Raw genomic sequence first — 18924 nt, 5'->3', positions numbered from 1 at the left:
ATGGAACACTAAGAGGTTCAAAAAAAATTACAATCCAGGAGAAAAAAAGGAATGGGATGAGCATTGTCTGAAGCTTTATCTCATCAGTTTTGGTTCTAAGAGGAAATAACTCAATCATTCAATTGGGTATAGAAATTTATTTAATCCTATAAAGAAGCAGAAGAAGAAAGGAAAAGAAAAGAGAGGGACAGTATAAAAGAGAGGGCAGGAACACTAGGGGAAAAAAAATGTAAGAGACTGGGGAAGAGTCTTCCTAGTCTCTTACATTATTTTTTTCCCCTAGTGTTCCTGCTCTCTCTTTTCTTTTCCTTTAGTGGGTGGAATAGGTTATAAAAATCATTACTAAGAGAAGGAGCACATTTACTGATACTGTGGAGTATGTTTTCCTGATTTTGCTCATTTTGCTTTGCATCCATTCTTAAAAGTTTTTCCTAGGTGTATCAGAAATGTACTTGTTTATTATTATGCAATAATATTCCATTACATCCATATGCCACAGTTTGCTTAGCCATTTCCCTATGAGCATTCTCTTGAATTCCATTATTTCCTCATTTTTTTTTTTTTTTGCACATTTAGGTCCTTTTCCTTTTTTTCAATAATCTCTTGAGGATACAGAGCAAGTGATGGTTTTAGTACTTTGGGCATAATTCCAAATTACATTCAGAATGTTTGAATCACTATCCATTTATATTAACACTGCATTAGTTGTTGTTTTCCCAGTCTCTTTAGCATTTGTCATTTTTCTTTTCTATCATATTATCCAATCTAAAGGCCTATAGGTTATATAGATTTTTTTTTTTGCATTTCTCAAGCTAAATGTGATTTAAATATTTTATATGCCTATACATAACTTTTAATTATCTGAAACCTATCTATTCATATCCTTTGATAAGAAATAGAGCCTAAAAAGACAATTTTTAAATTATTGGCTTCTCTAAAGTCCAAGACCAAAAAAAGAACCTGCACAGCATTCAAAAGAGGTCATTTAAGAAATGACTCTTATTCTATAAATTAAACTCATTTTATTTTTTAAATAATTTTTATTTACCAGATATATGCATGGGTAATTTTATAACACTGACAATTGCCAAACACCTTGTTCCGATTTTTCCCCTCCCTCCCCCCGCAGATGGCAGGTTGACCAATACATGTCAAATAAGCTAGGGTATAAATTAAATAGAATAAATGTATATATAATGTGCTGTTGTCTCCAGAAACTGCTGATCGCTCTCTGGTCTAGAGGAGAGACTTCTTCCTCCAGAGAGCCGCCTCAAGTCTGGCCCAGACAAGAGAGACTCTCTATCTCTTTTATCCTCCCACAGAATGGGTGTGGGATAACACAAGGCCTTCTGGGAAGAAATACTTCAACCAATGAACTTGCTCTTCCTAAGTATGCAAGCTCCTCCCCAGGAGTTCAAAGGGGTTAAACTCCTAGTAAAGACCAGAACTAGAGAATTGTTAAGTACCAACTTAGCACTTAGTAAGAACCTAATATCACATTATCTCATTAGCACTTAGTAAGAACCTAACATGTATACATGACCAAACAGTTGTTTCTCTGTACAAAAAAAATCAGACTTTGAAACAGTGTACAATTAACCTTTGAAGGAAATCCAAAATGCAGGCTGACAAAATTAGAGGGACTGGAAATTCTATTTAGAGGTTCATAATCATCTCCTAGAGTTCTTTTGCTGGATGTAGCTGGTTCAGTTCATTACTGCTCTATTGAAACTGATTTGGTTTGTCTCATTGTTGAAAATGGCCACATCCATCAGAATTGATCATCATATAATATTGTTGTTGATCTCCTGGTCCTGCTCGTTTCACTCAGCATCAGTTCATGTAAGTCTCTCTAGGCATTTCTGAAATCATCCTGTTGGTCATTTCTTACAGAACAATAATATTCAATAACATTCATATACCGCAATTTATTCAGCCAATCTCCAATTGATGGACGTCCACATAGTTTCCAGTTTCTGGCCACCACAAAGAGGGCTATCACAAACATTATTGCACATACAGGTCCCTTTCCCTTCTTTAAGATCTCTTTGGGATATAAACCCAGTAGCAACGCTGCTGGGTCAAAAGGTATGCACAGTTTGATAACTTTTTGAGTGTAGTTCCAAATTGCTCTCCAGAATGGATGGATATATTCACAGTTCCACCAACAATATATCAGTGTCCCTGTTTTCCCACATCCCCTACAACATTCTGCATTATCTTTCCCTGTCATTCTAGCCAATCTGACAGGTGTGTAGTGGTATCTCAGAGTTGTCTTAATTTGCATTTCTCTGATTAATAATGATTTGGAGCATCTTTTCATATGACTAGAAATAGTTTCAATTTCTTTATCTGAGAATTGTCTGTTCATATCCTTTGACCATTTATCAATTGGAGTTTGGTGTGATTTCTTATATATATATATATATATATATATATATATATATATATATAATCTATCTATCTATTTATATATGTATATATATATATTTTTAAATGATCTGAACCTTTGATTGTAAAAATGTTTTCCCAGTTTATTGTTTCCCTTCTAATCTTATCAAGATAATGATAATGATGAGACATTATATCAAAATTTATAAGATGCAGCTAAAGCGGTAATAACGGGAAATTTTATATCTTTGGATGCTTACTTGAAGAAAATAGAGAAAGATAAGATCAATGAACTGGGCTTGCAACTTAAAAAGTTAGAAAAAGACCAAATTAAAAACCCCAAATCAAATACTAAACTTGAAATTCTAAAATTAAAAAGATAAATTAATAATATTGAAAGTAAAATTACTATTGAACTAATAAATAAAACTAAGAGTTGGTTTTATGAAAAAAAATAGATAAACCTTTGGTAAATCTGATTAGAAAAAGGAGAGAGGAAAATCAAATTGTTAGTCTTAAAAATGAAAACAGGGAACTGTCCACCAATGAAGAGGAAATTAGAGAAATAATGAGTTACTTTGCCCAACTTTATGCCAATAAATTTGATAACATAAGTGAAATGGAGGACTCCCTCCAAAAATATAGGCTTTCCAGATTAATAGAGGAGGAAGTTAATTGCTTAAATAGTCCCATTTCAGAAAAAGAAATAGAGCAAGCTATTAATCAACTCCCTAAGAAAAAATCTCCAGGACCAGATATGATCAACTCAATAGGTGCAGAAAAAGCATTTGGTAAAATCCAACATCCATTTCTATTAAAAACACTTGAGAGTATAGGAATAAATGCACTTTTCCTTAAAATGATCAGTAGCATTTATTTAAAACCATCAATAATGGGGAAAGACTGCAATCATTCCCATTAAGATCAGGGGTGAAACAAGGTTGTCCACTATCACCATTACTATTCAGTGTTGTATTAGAAATGCTAGCTTTGGCAATAAGAGTGGAAAAAGAGATTAAAGAAATTAGACTCATTTTAAAGAGAGAAACTTGCTGTATTTTCCCTTCACCTCAAGAATTATCCATTACTTTTCCTTCTGATGGCATTCTTATTGATGCCCTCAGCTCTCCCCAACCCAAATCACATGGAAAATTTTAATCATTCTCTTACAAGTAGGCCGATATGCATTATAACTCTACCAATCAGTTTAAACATAACCCAGAGAACAGCCAATTTAAAAATAGCACCAACTGGATGCAGAATATTTCATTGCACTGCAAATCACAGAAGAGACTTTACCCAGTGTGACACCTGCATACTTTATTTACTTTGCTGTTCTTGGGTGAATTTATGTATTGGGAGAACATCTATACAGTTCCACCAAGACATGAGGAACTCCTGATGTTAGTAAACCTCTCCTCTAACATCAAAAATTATATATCTTGTAATGTAATCCAAACCATTTATTCTATAAGCAATCCTGTCATTTTTTGCTAGGCTGCTGACTCCTTTAGAGAGCTTAGCCCACCTACTGAGTCTGTAAATTTCATTAAAATTCCTTTGCTTAAGTTGATTGTTTAAACCTGAATTTTTTCAAAGACAAGTTCACAAACCCCCCTATTATTCCAACACATGCATCCTATTTCCCTACGATAAATAATGCCATCACATAAAATATATTTATTTGAGTTGCATTTTTAAATAAAATAAATCAATAATATAATTTCTCTACCACTAAAAATAGTTAATAAATTAAAGCAACAGGGAGATTTTAAGAGTTATTATGTGTTGACCATTGACTTATGCTTGAAACACAAGCGGAAGAAATAAAATGCCAATTCATGCGTTCAGAACGCTTAAAATACAGTGAAATTCTTAAAAGGAGCTTAAAAGCAGTATATCTATGTCAGAGTAAGTTAGCACAGTTTGGAAATCAGGAATGGATGCCAGTTTGAGCTCTTCACCCTAATAGAATTTCTGGGAAGGACATGCAAATAGAAAAGTTACCTGAAGGAAAAGAATATTCATACTCTACTAAATATTCAGTATCCTTAACCATGTGTAACCAACACTGAAATGATTGAAGATTTTTCTTTTTCCTTCCAAACTATAAGCAGAGATTGGAAAAACACCTGCCTTGTAAACTGAATGGAACATACCAATTGACATACAGTTTCATCCTCTTCCTATTTTTATTTATATTTTTAAGTAAACAGAGTGACAGAAAAAAAAAAAAGTTGTGATAAATATGACTATATTTTTTTAATTCAAAATTTAAATCAAGAATTCTCTATTTGAGAAAATTTAAAACCTCTGAGGAATATTTAAGGATTAAAAATATTTTAGAATGTTTATTTTTGACCTTTTATATTTATTTTGTTTTATCCTACTTTGTGGAATTTACTTCTCTCCATCAACTTTGTCAAGTATCCAAAAATTTAAGTCTTACCATTTTATTAATGGATATTTTAGGAGAAATTTATAAGCTAAGAAAATCATAATGGCTCATTCTTTAATAAATAGAAATACTCCTAATATGGTCAAATTAGAAAAAAAAAGTTACAAATAATAACAATAAAATAATATATCAATTTTCCAATATGTTGTGGAAAATTGAGCATTTAATTTAATCCACCAATTATTTAATAAATTTCTACTTTGCAAAGCTTTGTGCTGAGTACAAGATAATTATCTTTGTTGATTTCATTTTACTATAAAACTCATTTGTATTAATTCATTTGTATGACTAAAGATTATTATTTTAAACACTTCTAAGTTTGCATCAATTACATTTTACTTACCTTGCAAATAACATAATGCTTCCCTGTGTTCAACTTAAAGGAATTTTAAAAAGGCTTTACTTTACTAAATATAGAAGGAAATAAATCTTTTGGTTAAGTTATAAAAAGCAAGGATTAGCAAATAGGAATGATGAGGTTCTAATGACTTGTTAGTAGGATGTTAATACTCTATAATTTTTTAATGAACTGGAAAACACCATTCTCTGATACAATTAAAAGAAAGTCCCTCATAGGACAAACAAAAGTAACATAATGCTTCACAGTGATTCAAATAGCTAAGCCTACAATAGTGGAAGTGTTGAAGAGAATGCAGATTAGGAACAACCTATGAAAGGTACCTTTTATGGGGCATTGGAGAAGAGAGGATGATTACTCAACTTCTCCCTAATCACCTACACCTATGTCATTTTGAAAGGGAGCTACTAGCAGAATATAGTGTAGCCATTAGGTAGTATAGAAACATATTCCAGATAGGCAGGGTTAGAAAGAGGCAATCACTTGGAAAAAAAATAGCTTTTAGGAACAAGGCCTCTATCTGAAAATGAAAAAAAAAGAAAAAAAAAAACTGGCTATATTCTCAAGGAAATAGCTGTTTATCCCCAGCAACCAATAATGGAAATGCAGAAAGGACCAAACCTTGGGAATCCAAATCCAGTACTGACCAGTATTGACATTATGCATAGAAAGGGGATTTCTGAGGATACCATGGTTTAAAAGAGATATCCTATACTAGAACTATGAATGATTCTGACCATTGGTGTTCCCTATATATACACACCTCCCAAATATCATGTTTATGCCCATAAATATTGTCTATATCTGGGAGAATGTGACCAAGGTTTATGGAGAATCTTGAGCAAAGAAGTAGCTATATTATCTTAGTAAATGCATTTATCAAGAGCTAATTGAGTCTTTTGGCTATCTGTTAATAGGAAATGCACTACAGACCTGAAAAACATAGTTTTTTTAAAAGAATATTTGCAACATACTACAAAATTCACTGTTGGTCACTTAGAATCTTTGGCAATCTTGTCAAGGAGTATGAATCATATTTGAAAGGAAAAGTTCAGTGGAGCTTTGTATAAAAATAAAGTATTTCAGTAGATATTAAGAGAAATGACTATTTCTTATATTAATAATCAATTTTTAAAAATAGGACTCTATTTCTAGGGTGGAGTGTATAATATCCCAAGCTTCAGCAATTTTACATAGCTGTTTTGAGAGATCATTCTAGGGAACTGTTAAGTTTTCAGTTCTTCCAAGGTATTATAAAGCAAGCAGGAGTGTGTTTGTGTTACCACAAACAATCTTTTGTCCAGGAACTGGAAGACAGTCCCTGCTCTAATGCAACTGAAAGTTATAGTGTGTTAAAGCAACAGAATCCTTCTTCAGTGCTAGTAAAGAATGCTCTTCATGAACAGTTCAATCCTCTTATACTCTCTAAGTTGAAACCTCCAGAAGCAGCTACTGACTCTGCCACCACCACAATTAGTACTGCAATTCAGTGGATCCCAAGGCCTGTTCCTTATTTACTGATTTCCCAAGACCTTCTCATCCAATTAGACACATTTCAACTTTCCAGCCAACATTCCAAGTCATCTTTGTTGTCCCTGAGCTAAGAGTTCTGTAAACCTCCAATACTGCCACTGATTCACAGGCCCAAATGACTGCTCCTGGTTTGCTGGGATTAGTGTCATATTGACATGGCCTGAACATAAACTGCTCTGGATTCCCATGATGGTACAAGAGATCCTTCTTGCTTACCTTCTAAGTTGTCTTCTCCAGAAAAACTATTCCACTCCATCTTTTTGTGAATTATGGTGCTCTAGTCATTTTTAAAGGGATTTGGAAAGGTTTGGGGGAGAGGGCAGCGAGTCCTTGTCTTTACTCCAACATCCTGGCTCTTCCTTTCTTCCAAAAAATAAATATAAACAGATGAAGAAATATTAATTGTTCTGAATAAATATAAAACTAACAATTCAGACGAACTTAATTTAACTATCCAGTGCCATGACAATCAAAATAGCAAAAATTCTTTAATTGAGCCAGAAAAACAATAATAAAAAAATTCATCTTCAAGAGAAAAATGTTGATAATAACAGGTGACACAATGAAAACATGAAAAATGTGAAGAAAAATGGCCAAATAATAACAGATTTCAAGCTATATTACAAAATTGTGTTTATGAAAATAATCCACCTCTGGCAAAGAAAGAGAGCGATAGATTAACAGAAAAGATTAAGTACATAATATACAATGATTGATGATTAAAGTAACTGAGTATTTGGTAAACCCAAAGATCCAGGCTTTTTTGGACAAAAACTTACAATTTAACAAAAATTGCAGAGGAAAATGAAAAGCAGTTTGGTAGAAACTACATATATATATATATATATATATATATATATATATATATATATATATATATATATATATATATATACACACAGGTGATATATACTAATTAGGAGAGCATGGGAAATTTTACTTGTCATATCTATGGAAAAAAAAAACAAAATAAAAACCATATGATCATCTCAATAGATGCAGAAAAAGCATTTGATAAAATATGACATTCATTCCTACTAAAAACCTATTCGTAAGATACACACACACACACACACACACACACACACACACACACATACACACATTTATAGCAGCTGTTTTTATGCTGACAAAGAACTGAAAATTGAGGGGATACCTATCAATTGGTGAATGAAAATGTTGTGGTATATGATAGTTATGGAATACTACTATAATGAAAGAAATGATGAGCAAGATATTTTAAGGAAAATTTGGTAATATTTACATGAACTTATACAAAATTAATTGAGCAGAATTAGAAAAACTTTATACATAGCAACAATAATATTTTATGATGGCCAACTGTGAATGACAATTATTCTCATTAACACAATGATGGAAGACAATTTGAAAGATTTATAATAAAAAATGTTACCTATTTCCAGAAAGAGAATTGATCCACTCTAAGTACAAATTGAAGCATAATATTTTTTCACTTTATTTTTTTCATGCTTTTAAAAATGTATTTAATATTAAACTTTTGTAAAATTTCACATGTATAATTTATATCATCACATTTCTTGCCTTCTCAATGAGTGAGAAAGAATTGATAAAAAGAAAGGTAATTCATAACTCAATCTTAAAATGTTTTAAATAAATAAATGTTAAAGTGATTTTTAAAAATAAGTTTAAAATAAATATTCTAGAAGTAATGTGTCTCATTCGGAAAATGCCTAATTTAACAAAAGTATCTGCAACCAAATACCAGAGAGTTGCTTAATAATTTACTCTACCTGTCATATTGGGGAATTTGCTTAATTTCTAGTGACACAGTTTTTCTTATATCTAAAATGAAGAAATTGGATTTGCTTATTAACTTCTCCATTTTACTGATGAAAAAAAAAACACTCATAAATATAAACATTCCATTTAGATTTAAATTGCTGTTTCTGTATAAACCATTTATGTTTACATGCTTTTTTTTTTGCCATAAATACATAGACTGATGATGTTATTGGAGCTTTACAATATAATTATTTTTTATGAAAATAACTTTTCGGTATTATAATGATTAGAAACAATACCAATTACATATATTTTTTTTTAATTTCATCATGGAGATTTGATCTTCATCTCCAAACAACTTAAACAAAGTACCTAACAAAATAGAACAAAAAACAAAAGCATAAATTTATGGTAAGGGAATTAAAATGGAATGATCATTTTTCTAATCATTTACTCATGTTACATCAATACATTTAATTGTTTTCACTCTTTTTCTACTTTTTTTAAAAATTAGATCAAAATATAAACAGATTATTGTCCTCTAAGTAAGGGCTCTTAAATGTGTGTGCTTATGTGTTTGTGTGTGTGTGTGTGTGTGTGTGTGTGTGTGTGTGTGTGTGTGTGTGTGTGTAAGGACCTGTTATGGTCAGCCAAAAGGGATCAGTTAAAATTCTGTCATATTCTCTAGCCCTGTGCTTTGTATATTTGGCAAACTTGTCATCATGTTGCTGTTTGTTTTATAAAAAAGTATAAGGAAGAGTATTTTCATACTGTTTGTGGCTTCAAACATTTTTGTTCTAGCTCTGGTTATAGTTTGAGGATGTAAAGTTGCCCCAACTTCCCTTCTGGATAATAGATGATGCATATAATTTTTTTAAAGACATTAGATGGTAGCAATTAATTTCTGTATTTGTGCATGAAGATTAATTTATAATATTTTTCTCTAGTCTATTAACTAACTATTCTTTTTTAAAGAATAGGTTTTTTTCAAAATAGATGCAGATAGTTTTCAGCATTTACCCTTGCAAAACCTTGTGTTCCAAATCTTTTCTCCCTCCTTTCCCTCACACACTTCCCTAGAAAGCATGTAATCCAATATGTGTTAAACATGAGCAGTTATTCTATACATATTTAAACAATTATGCTGCTAAAGAAAAATCAGATGAAAGAGAAAAAAATGAAAAAAGGAAACAAAAAGCAAACAAACAACAACAAAAAAAGTTGAAAATACTATGTTGTAATCTACATTCAGTCACCACAGTCCTCTTTTTGGATGCAGATTGTTCTCTCCATCACAAATGTTTTGGAATTGGCCTGAATCATCTCACTGTTGAAAAGAGCCAAATCCATCAGAACTGATCATCACATAATTTTGTTATTACTATGTGCAATGTTGTCTTGATTCAACTCACTTCACTTAGCATCAGTTCATTTAGCATCATGCCTTTTTGAAAACATCCAGCTGATCATTTCTTATAGAACAATTATATTTATAGCATTCCTATATCATAATTTATTCAGCAATTCTTTAATTTATGTTCATTCACTCAATTTCCATTTTCTTGATACTACAAAAATGGTTACTACAAACATTTTTGCACATGTGGGTTCTTTTTGGTTTTTTTATGAACTCTTTGGGACAGACCCAGTAAAGACACTGTTGGATCAAAGGACATGCACAATTTAATAGACTTTTGGATATCTTTCCATATTCCTTTTCAGAATGTTTGAAAAAGTTCACAACTCCACCAACAATGTATTTGTGTCCCAGTTTTCACACATCCCCTCCAAAATTCATCATTATCTTTTCCTGTCATCTTAACCAACCTAAGAGGCATATTGTCGTCCAACAGAGTTGTCATAATTTGCATTTCTCTTATCATAGTGATTTGATTTGGAACATTTTTTCATATAATTAGAAGTGGCTTTAATTTCTTCATCTGACCATTTATCAATTAGAGAATGTCTTGTATTCTTATCAATTTGAGCCAATTCCATATATATATATATATTTAAATGAGGCCTTTATCAGAATCCTTGGATATATATATATATATATATATATATATATATACATAAAATCTTTTCCCAGTTTTCTGCTTCCCTTCTAATCATATCTGAATTCCTTTTGTTTGTAGTAAAACTTTTTAACTTAATGTAATCAAAACTATTCATTTTTTATTTAATAATGTATTGTAGTGTTTTTTTAAACACAAATTCATTCCTTCTTCACAGATCTGTGAATTAGACTATCTTTTGTTCTTCTATTTTTCTTATAACATCAATTTTTATATCTAATCATGAAGCAATTTTGATCTTATTTTGATGTAGGGTGTTAGGTATGGGTTAATGCCTAGTTTCTGCCATACTAATTTTCAGTTTTCCTGTCAGTTTTTGTCAAATAGTGACTTCTTATCCCAGAAGCTGGATTCCTTGGATTTATCAAACATTAGATTACTGTAGTCATTGATTATTGTGTCTTGTTAATCTAGCCTATTCCACTGAACAACAATTCTATTTTTTAGTCAGGACAAAATGGTTTTGATGATGGCTGCTTTATAATAGAGTTTTTGATCACATATAGCAAGACAACTTTTGTTCACATTTTTTTCATTAATTCCCTTGAAATTCTTGACTTTTTGGTCTTCCGGATGAATTTTGTTATTTTTTCTATTTCTATAGAATAATTTCTTAGCAGTTGATTGATATGGCACTTAATAAGTAGAATAATTTAGGTATTTTTATTATATTCGCTCAGCCTATGCAGAAGCATGTGACATTCTTAAATTTATATCCGACTTTATTTGTGAGGAAAATGTTTTGTAATTCTGTTTATATAATTCCTAACTATGTCTTGGCAGGTAGACTCCAAAATATTTTATATTATCTACAGTTATGTTAAATGTAGTTTCTCTATGTGTCTATTGCTGCTGGACTTTGTTGGTAACATAGAAATTCTAATGGTTCATATGAATTTATTGTATATGCTGCAACTTTGCAAAAGTTGTCAATTTTTTCTAGGTGTTTTTAAATCGATTCTACAGAATTCTCTAACTATACCATCATATCTTCTTCAATGAGTGATATTTTCTTTTTTCTCATTACATATCGGAATTCTTTAGTTCTTTTTTCTTCTCTTATTGCTAAAGGTAATATTTTAAATAGAATATTGAATAATATTGAATAATAATAGTGATAGTGGGCAACCTTATTTCACCTCTAATCTTATTGGGAATGGTTCTAATTTATACCCATTACATAGAATACTTGATGATGATTTTAAATATATGCTACTGAAAATTTTACAGAAAACTTCATTTATTTCTAAGCTCTCTAGTATTTTTAGTAGGAATAGGTGTTGGATTTTGTCAAATGCCTTTTCTGCATCTATTGTGATAGTCATAAAATTCCTGTTGATTTGGTTATTGATATGATCATTTATGATAATAATTTTCCTAATATTGAACCATCCTTGTACTGGTATAAATCCTATTAGGTCATGGTGTTTTATTCTAGTGATAACTTGCTATAGTCTCTTAGCTAATATTTTATTTAAGATTTTTGCATCAATTTTCATTAAGGAAATTGGTCTGTAATATTCTTTCCCTGTTTGACCCTATCTATTTGACCTTTAAGCACAATCACTGTGTTCCAAAATGAATTTGGTAGGATTCCTTCTCTCCTGATTTTTCCAAATAGTTTGCATTGTTTTGGAATAAATTATTCTTTAAATGTGTGGTAGAATTCACTTGTAAATCCGTCTAGTCCTGGAGATTTTTTTCTTAGGGAATTGATAATTACCTTGTTCAATTTCTTTTTCTAAAATGGGACTATTTAAGTATGTGATTTCCTTCTCTGTTAATCTGGGCAGTCTATATTTTTGTAAGTATTCATCAATTTCAGTTACATTATCAGATTTATTGGCATACATTTGGGCAAAATAAATTTTAATTACTGCTCTAATTTACTCTTCATTGGTGAAAAGTTAAGCCTTTTTCATTTTTGATACTAGCATTTTGACTTTCTTATTTCCTTTTCCTAATCAAATTAATTAAAAGTTTATCTTCTTCCCCCCCAAAAAAAAATCAATTCGTAGTTTTGTTTATTATTTCAATAGTTTTATTAATTTAAGTTTTGCTAATCCCCCCTTTTATTTTCAGATTTTTCAAAATTGTTATTTAATTGGAATTTTTTAAGTTGTTGCTTTTCTAGCTTTTTTTATTTATGTGCCCAATTCAATAATTTTCTCTTTTTCTAATTTATGCAAGTAAGCATCCAGAGATATAAAACTTCTCCTAAGATTGCTTTATCTGTGCCTCACAAATTTAGATATGCTGTCTCATTATTTGCATTCTTTTAGGTGAAATTATCAATTGTGTCTATGATTCTTGAAGATTAAATTATTTAGTTTCCAATTAATATTTGGTTTATTTTTCTTGACCATTTATTACATATTATATGTACTATATCATGATCTGAAAAAATAGAAAAAAAATTAATCTTTCTGTGTTTCTGCATCTGATTTTGATGTTTTTATCCCCTAATACATGTTCAATTTTTTTGTAGGTTTCAGGTACCATTGAGAAAAAAAAAAAAGTGTATTCCTTTCTTTCCCCATTCAATGTTCTCCAAAAGTCTATTACACCTAAATTTTCTAAAATTCTATTTACTCCTTTAACTTCTTTTCTATTTATTTTATGGTTTGATTTATCTAGTTCTGATATAGCACAGTTGAGATCTTCAATAGTTTTACTCTCTACTTTTTCTTGCAGCTTTCTTAACTCAGTCTAGGAGTTTGCATGTTATACAACTTGGTGCACATATTTTTAGTATTTATATTACTTCATTATCTATGATACTCTTAGCAAAATGTAGTTTCCTTTCTTATCTCTTTTAATGAGATCCACTTTTGCTTTTGCTTGATCTGAGGTCAGGTTGCTACTGTTTTTTGTTGTTGTTGTTGTTGTTGTTGTTGTTTTTTTTTAACTTCAGCTGAAGCATAATAGATTCTGCTTCAGCTTTTTACCTTTATTCTGTAAATATCAACTTTGGTTCAAATGTTTTTTTTTTTTTTGTTTGTTTGTTTGTTTTGTTTTGTTTTGTTTTGTTTTTTAAGAACATATTATAAGATTCTGACTTTTAATCCATTCAGCTCTCTGCCTCTGTTTTATGGGAAAGTTCATGTCATTTTCACTCACAGTTAAAATTATTAACTCTGTATTTCCTGCCACCTTATTTTCTTCAAATTATACTTTTCTTATTTCTTTCCACCACTTTCCCTCCTACTCATTGTTTTACTTTTGATCACTACCTTCTTCAATTTGTCTTCTACTTTTACAGCTCCTCTCCTCTTTCTTATCCCTTTCCCCATCTACTTCTCCTTTCAATTAGCCTCCCTCTTTTCTTTCCTCTTTCCCCTCATAAAAGTTTCTGTATCAAACTTGGTATGTTTGATATTCTCCCTTTGAGCCAAATCTGATGAGATTAAGGCTCAAACAATGCACATTCCTAGTCTCTTTTTCTGTTCCATTTTGTTTTTTGCCTCTTTGTGTAATGTAATTTACCCCATCCTACTTCCCTTTTACTCTTCTCCAATACAATTCCTTTTCCACCTCTTGTTTCTTTTTTTATATCATCACAAGAAAGTCAAATTATACCTATACTCTCTAAGTATATACCTAAGAAAGAACAGTTCCAAGAGTTAAACATATTGTCATCCCATATTGTGATGGAAACATTTTAACTTTTTATAAAAAGATACATTTTTTCCTTTCCTTTTTGGATTTGCAATCTTCCCTTGAGTTCTGTATTTGAAGATCAAAATTTCTGTTCAGCTCTGATCTTTTTGGGGAAGAAAAAAAAAAAAAAAACTATGTCATCAAATGTTCTTTTCCCCTAAAAGATAATGTTTAATTTTGATGGATAGTTAATTTATTACTGCAGTCCAAACTCCTTTGTCCTCCAAAATATCATATTCCAGCTCTTCATTCCTTTAAAGTGGAAGCTGTTAGTCCTAGGTAATCTTGACTGTGTATCCTTGATATTTGAATTGTTTTTTTCTGGCCGCTTTCAAAAGTTTCTCTTTCGAATGATAATTTTGGAATTTAACTACAATATTCCTTGGAGTTTTAATTTTGGCATCTTGGTAGATTCTTTCAATGACTAATCATCTGGTTCTAGGGCATTAGGACAGTTTTTCTTGATTATTTCTTGACAGATGTTGCCTAGGGTTTGTTTTTTTTTTTTTTTTCATTATGGTTTTCAGAGAGTCCAAAAATTCTTAGATTTTCTCTCTTGCAGCTTTTTTTCCATGTAAGTTCTTTTTCCAATAGGTATTTTACATTTTCTTCTATTTTTAGTGAATCATTTTCTCCAGTTAGCTTTTTTACCTCCTTTTCAATTTGGCCAATTGAACTTTTAAATAATTGGTTTTGTTCATTGATTTTTTTTCCCATTTCACCAATTCTAATTTTTAGGGAGTTGTTCTCTATTTTCATTTTCACCAATCCTGTTTTTCAAGGGGTTGTTTTCTTTTATCCATTTCACCAAATCTATTTTTTAGGGAGTGAATTTTTTCAGACAACTTCTTTATTTTCTTTTTCAAAGCTCTCATTTTGTTTTCCAGTTTTTCTCCCAATTCTCTTTTAGGATCCTTGTTGAATTTTTCCAAGGGAATCTTTTGATTCTGTTTCATGGTGTATATATCAATTGAAAATGGAATAGTAATCCATTTTGATTGTAAAATTGAAAACAATTCCCAGAGAAAGTGTAAAATTCACACCAACTCTCCTGGGGAAAAAAAAAAAAAAAAAAAAAAAAAACACACACAGAAAACAGTGCCTTTTAAATTTATTATTATTTCCTTAATTATTATTATTATTATTATCATTAATATTTCCTTCTTAACTTTTTTAAATCTAGATAATCAAGAAAAGTTAATCAAGTCCTTATTTGCAGTGTTTGACAATTTCTGAGGTTTTAATTCTCACATGAAGTAGTTAGGCTCCCATAAAGTTGGTTTAAACTTCTCTAGTACACTTTTGATGGCCTACATACATCTTTCCTATCTCTCTCTATGGGTCAGTAATTACTATGTTTGAAAGTTGCTTTTAACAAGAATTTGGTCCTTTATTAAAATTTAAATATTATCCAGTGCTAGGGTATTTAGTTTTTTGGCACCTTGCTAATTTTTTATTTCCTTCACAGGCTAATTGTACAATATTTCAAAGTCTGATTCTTTTTGTTCAGCAAAATAACTGTTTGGAAATATATACACATATTGTATTTAATTTTTACTTTAATATATTTGACATGTATTGGTCAACCTGCCATCTGGAGGAAGGGATGGGGGAAAGTAAGAGAAAAGTTGCAACAAAAGGTTTTGCAATTGTCAGTGCTGAAAAATTACCCATGCATATATCTTGTTAAAAAAAAAAAGCTATAATAAAAAAAATAAAATTTAAAAAAAAATTAATTCATTTCACTTAGATAATTTAGACTTCTTGACACATTATTTAGTAAAATAACTTAACTTTTTAATTTTATCTTCATTGCTGATAAATTCACTATTTTTATTTTCATTACTTGTGATTTGAATTTCTTTTTAAAATCACAATAACTAATAGTTTATTTTATTTTTTATAAAACCCAATATAAGTTTTAAATATTAGTGCAATTTTTAATATTACTTTCAATTTGTACTAATTATCCATTTGATTTTCAGCATTTCTGATTTGGTGTTTAAAGAGTTATAATTATTTTAGCTGTTTTTAATTATATACACAATGGCTTGGTCTTCTCTTACTTTATTTTATTAGTGTGCATACTGCACCTCAAAAGTTTGACCTTGTTGATTGTTCTCTGATCCCCTCATTATTTAAGAATAGATTTTTAAATTTCCAATTAATTTTAATTTATGTTTTTTGCATAGCTTTATTGAAAGGAATTTTATTTTATTGTGATTTGAAAAGATTAAGCTAAAATGTCTGCTTTTCTGCATTGGGCTTTGAGGATTTTATAACCTAATGCCTAATATATTCTGCTCCATCCCTTTAGTTTTATTCTGTATAGCTCTCTGTTTCAAATGTATTTTTTATAAACATCATATTGTGGGATTCTATTTTTAATCTATTCAGCTACCTGCTTCTGTTTAATGTGTCAGTTTGTCATATTCACATTCACAGTTCTGGTTACTAAGTGTATTACCCTCTATCTAATTTTCCACCAGCTTCTCTGTCTCTTTCTCTCTCTTTCTTTTTTAAAGTGTGTTTGGTTTCTGAACATTTCCTCCATTAATCTGCCTGCCCTTTTATCCAGGCCTTTTCCTTCTCCAGTCTTCATGCTTTAACTTTCTGTTTGTTCAAATAGATTTCTATACCCAAATAAGTGTGCATGTTATACTTTTTGCTGCAGAAATGTTGTAATAATTGATTTCATTAAATTTTATAATATAATAATGATAATCTCAAATTTGAGAACAACATGCCCATTTCAAAAAAATTTATGGTTTACTTGGAATAATTAGATCACCATGACTCTTGATATAACATGAAGAATAGAAGTTGTAAACAATTAAATTAATATTCTATTTAAAAATCCTGAATGACACAAGCTAAAATCCACTGTTGACTTCACAATATCATGTCGAAAAAGTTCTCAAAGAAATTGGACCAATCATATTGAAACTGAATTTATAATTATGTTGAAAAACTAATTAAACTACAACTAACCTATGAACCAGAGTTTCATAGGTTATATAAACCTTAGGCAGGTCAGTGATAAATTGAAAAGTCTAATGTACAACAAAATATTTGTAGTGTCATTTTTTTCTAATAAGCAATTAAAAGGAGAAGATATCCATAGATTAGACTATGACTAAACAAACTGTAGTACATGGACTCAATACAATGTTACTCAGATGTAGGAAATTCTATTTATGAAGATTAAAGAAAAGCATCATGAAATGTGCACAAACTGTGGAAATAAGAATAAAACAAAACCCAAAGAGCCATACATCATATGAATACAACAAAGTACATGGTATGGCAGAGTCAGGTGGTGGAGAGAAGCCAAGAACTTGCCTGAGTTCTCCCCAGTTTCCCTGAAGGAAAACAAAAATTAAATCAAGTGTCTGAACAGATTCTAGAATGACAGAACCTACAAAAAGATGGAGTGGAAAAAAATTCCAGCTTAAGATAGCTAAGAGGGACTGCAGAAATAGTCTGTCACATTTGATTAAAAGGGATGTATAACCTCGTGCAAAAAGTATCCGGACAAGCCAGAGGAAAATGCTTAACCATATCACATCTCAGCAATTTATAGGAATAGGTGTTGAATTTTATCAAATGATTTTGCTGCATCCATTGAAATAATCATATGATTTTTGTTAGTTTGGTTATTGATATAGTCAATTATGCTAATAGTTTTCCTAATATTAAAACAGCCTGAATTTCTGTTATAAATCATACTTGGTCATGTATTATTCTAAGGTTGACTTGCTTATTTTTGCTTATATTTTATTTAAAATTCTTGCATCAATATTCATTAGATAATTGGTCTATAATTTTCTTTCTCTGTTTTGATCCTATCTAGTTTTGTTATCAACCCATATCTGCGTCATAAAATGAATTTGGTAGGGGTCCTTCTTTTGCTATTTCTTCAGTTTGCATAGTTGGAATTAATTGTTCTTTAATTATTAGTAAAATTAACTTGTAAATCCATCTTACCCTGAATATTTTTTCTTAGAGAATTGTTTGATAGTTTGTTCAATTTCTTTTTCTCTTTCTTTTCCTCTGCCATCAATCTGGGTAATCTCTATTTTTGTTAAGTACCCATATATTTCACTTAGGGATAGGGAAAGATAGACTCAAAACCAATTAGACATTAAATAATTTAATTCTAAAAAATGAGTGAGTTAACCAATCACAAGAACAATCCATAATTTCATCCAAAAGAATGACAAAAATAAGATAAGACACCAAAACCTATCGGATGCAACCAAAGCAATTCATAGGGGAAATTTGATAATTTTCAGCTTCTGGGATAAGAAAAACTAGAATATAAAATTTCAGAAACTTAGCATAGACCTACATCTCATACCTTATATCAAAATAATATCAAAATGGGCACATGATTTGAGAGTAAAGGGTGATATCATAAGGAAATTAGGAGTGCAAAGTATAGTGTTTCTGATCAGGGTCTCACCTCTCAAATATCTAGAGAGCTGAGTAAGATTTATAAGAATACAATTCATTTCCTATTTGACATCAAGGATTTGATATCAAAGAATATGAACAGGTAGTTTTCAGATGTAGTAATTAAACTATCTACAGGAATGGAAATACTAAATCATTACTGATTATAGAGATTTCAATTAAAACAACTCTGAGGTACTATCTCCCACCTATCATTTTGGCTAATA

The 18924-nt window shown here is 30.3% G+C and overlaps 1 long non-coding RNA gene across 3 annotated transcripts in view; it reads right to left on the bottom strand.

The window, feature by feature from the left end:
* LOC141564918 (uncharacterized) overlaps positions 1-18924 on the bottom strand; it is a 144820-nt gene that overhangs the window by 23020 nt on the left and 102876 nt on the right. Inside the window, exon 3 of one of the 3 annotated variants that reach the window (XR_012488807.1) lies at positions 6957-7103. The exons of 1 other annotated variant lie outside the window; for it this stretch is intronic. This is a non-coding gene — a long non-coding RNA (uncharacterized LOC141564918). The remainder of the gene's footprint in view (positions 1-6956; positions 7104-18924) is intronic. One more of the 3 variants, XR_012488805.1, reaches the window with a different exon arrangement.

The sequence above is a fragment of the Sminthopsis crassicaudata genome, chromosome 3 (genome assembly GCF_048593235.1).
Source record: "Sminthopsis crassicaudata isolate SCR6 chromosome 3, ASM4859323v1, whole genome shotgun sequence".
Lineage (NCBI taxonomy): Eukaryota > Metazoa > Chordata > Mammalia > Dasyuromorphia > Dasyuridae > Sminthopsis > Sminthopsis crassicaudata.
This window is presented reverse-complemented; position numbering and strand designations above follow the sequence as displayed.